The sequence below is a fragment of the Montipora foliosa genome, chromosome 10 (genome assembly GCF_036669935.1).
Source record: "Montipora foliosa isolate CH-2021 chromosome 10, ASM3666993v2, whole genome shotgun sequence".
Classification (NCBI taxonomy): Eukaryota; Metazoa; Cnidaria; class Anthozoa; order Scleractinia; family Acroporidae; genus Montipora; species Montipora foliosa.
The window spans coordinates 21,590,797-21,593,296 of record NC_090878.1 but is presented as its reverse complement, the minus strand read 5'-3'; positions in this window follow the sequence as shown (position 1 = coordinate 21,593,296).

Sequence of the window (2,500 nt, the reverse complement as noted above, 5' to 3'; positions counted from 1 at the left end):
CCATGTGACCTCCCATGATCGATCCGTGCGCTAGTTCCATTATTCGACCTCTCAGCTGCACAGGAACCATAACCTGCTTCAGGGGTTTACCTCCGTTCACATAAGGGTGCTTGTAGATGCGGTACAGAACTCCACCTTTCACTTCAAATGAAATCTCAGCCTGGCCTCTCACAACTACGTCATCTTTCTCCCAAAATTTCTGTAGGCTCTCGTCGTCACGCTGCATCTGCTTGAGCTTTTCTCTGTCAACTACAGGACTTTCTTTGGTATCTGGTACCTTCAACGGAATATGTTCTCCAGCTTTCTTAGCTTGACTTCTCGTGGTTACAGCACAAGCTTCTTGTACAGGAACTTGCCAGCTGGGGTCTGGGTCGTCAGCGGCTCTTGCGCCTGGTACATTACCAATAATTAAATCATAAACAGCATTGGGAAGACACTGCGCTTCCACTTGGCCCTTAAGATAAGGTGTATCAACATCAATCTTTGCGATGGGAACTTTCCTTGCCGTATTGTCAATGAGCAGCATAACATTAAATTCGCCAGTAAACTGATCCTCAGACACAAGATCCCTCTTTACTACAATTCCACTACAGCCAGTATCTTTCAGGACATCAACAGGCTTCTCTCCAACTCTACCTTTCACGACAGGCATTTTACTTCTCACTCCAGTCAACGGTTCAACACAAGCACTACTCAACAATGGAATCTTCTTACCACAGGCTAACAGCAACTTATCATCTTTAATACAGGCCTTAATTTCTTCAACAGTAGGTTTAACCTCAGGTGGCTGAACTAAACAACTGGCACTCACTTGACCACGCTGCACAGGGTTACCATCCCTACTTTGTCCTCCTGATCTGCGCCCACCTGATCGACAGTTTCTAGCTTCATGTCCCTGCTTACCACAAAGGAAACACTTTTTTGTTAGGGTTGGGCAGTTGACAGCTTTATGACCTCGGGTGTTGCACTTAAAGCAATGCAGAGCTGGTGGATTAATCTGCATGTTCTTGGCTTCGTCCCTCTCAGGCTGCACTGTTGGCTTTCTGCTCGCTGAGCTGAACAAATGTTTACCATGAGCCTCCAAGTACTGGTCAGCGATCTTCGCAATCTTTGCTAGGGTCTCAGGTGCCCTTTCTCGCAGGTGAATTGCCAAATCCTTAGGGCAAGAGTCAATAAATTGTTCTTTCACGATCAAGTCCTTAAGACCATCAAAGCTTCGCGCAGTATTCGAAAGCTCTAGCCACCGTAACAGGTATCTGTCCAATCGCACAATAAACTGCTCCGGACTTTCGTCAACTTCTGGTTTGGATGCTCTAAATTTTCGACGATAGCCGTCTTCGGTAAGGTCATATCTCTTCATTAACGCAATCTTTACCTTGTCGTAATCCTTAGCTGCGTCCTCCGATAGACGTGAATACACTTCTAGTGCCCGTCCAGACAACAGAGCACTGAGCTTCGATGCCCATCCATCTTTTTTCCACTTAGCTGTCTCGGCAAATCTCTCGAACCTCTGCAAGTACGCGTCCAAATCGTCTTTACCATCAACAAGCGAGGGGAGTTTAGGTGCCTTAGCCCGATCCTCTCTCACTTCAGGACGTCCGTCAGCATTCTCCACAGCCAAACGTGCAATCTCCAGCTCATGTTCTCTTTTTGCCGCTTCAATAGCCTCTTTCTGTTTCAATAGTTCGGCTTCCATCTCCAATTTTCTTAGTTCGCGTTCTTGTCGTCTAGTTTCTCTCTCTTCGTCTTCTCTTCTGCGCCTTTCCTCTTTCTCTTCCTCTTCCTTTCTTTTATCCTCCTCAAGCATTCGACGTCTCTCTTCTCTTTCTTCTTGTAATTGCCTCTTTTTTTCTTCTCTTTCCTCCTCCAATTGTCTTCGTTTTTCTTGTTTTTCTTCCACCAATTGTCTGCGTTTTTCTTCTTTTTCTTCCTCTTCCCTCACAAACTCGAGAAGCTTTTCTCCTTGCAATCCGAATTCTTTCCCCATCTGCAAGAGCTTTTCCATTTCCATAGCAGTATTTCACAGCAAAAACACAATATACTCTCTTGCACAGTTCTTCTTACTTTTTCTGTAACTCCTTCTTGAATTGTCCTTTCCTGGTTTCTGTAATCAGCAAACAAATGAATTCCTCTCCGGACAGGCCCCCAATGTTACGAGTTCGAATGTTTTGAGGAAAGGTAGCTTGCAAACTAAACTGAACGCAGGGTTGTCGGAACAACAACAAGAAGATTTATTCCAAAAATAAACGTAGTTTCCACGAAGTAAAACTCTGAACAACACGTACTCGACAAACTTACACGGCCTCCGCCAACTTGAATAAACACAGCTTCTGTCACACTTGAATAAACACGGCCAACGCCAGCTCTCTTCGCTTGTGAAAAACTAGTTAGAAAACACTCCGCTTGGACTCGTCTACTTATATACTCTGACAATAAATCTCTAGAACTTTCTAAAATAGTAATGAATCTAATTATAGGAAGATTACAAAACACCGATTTA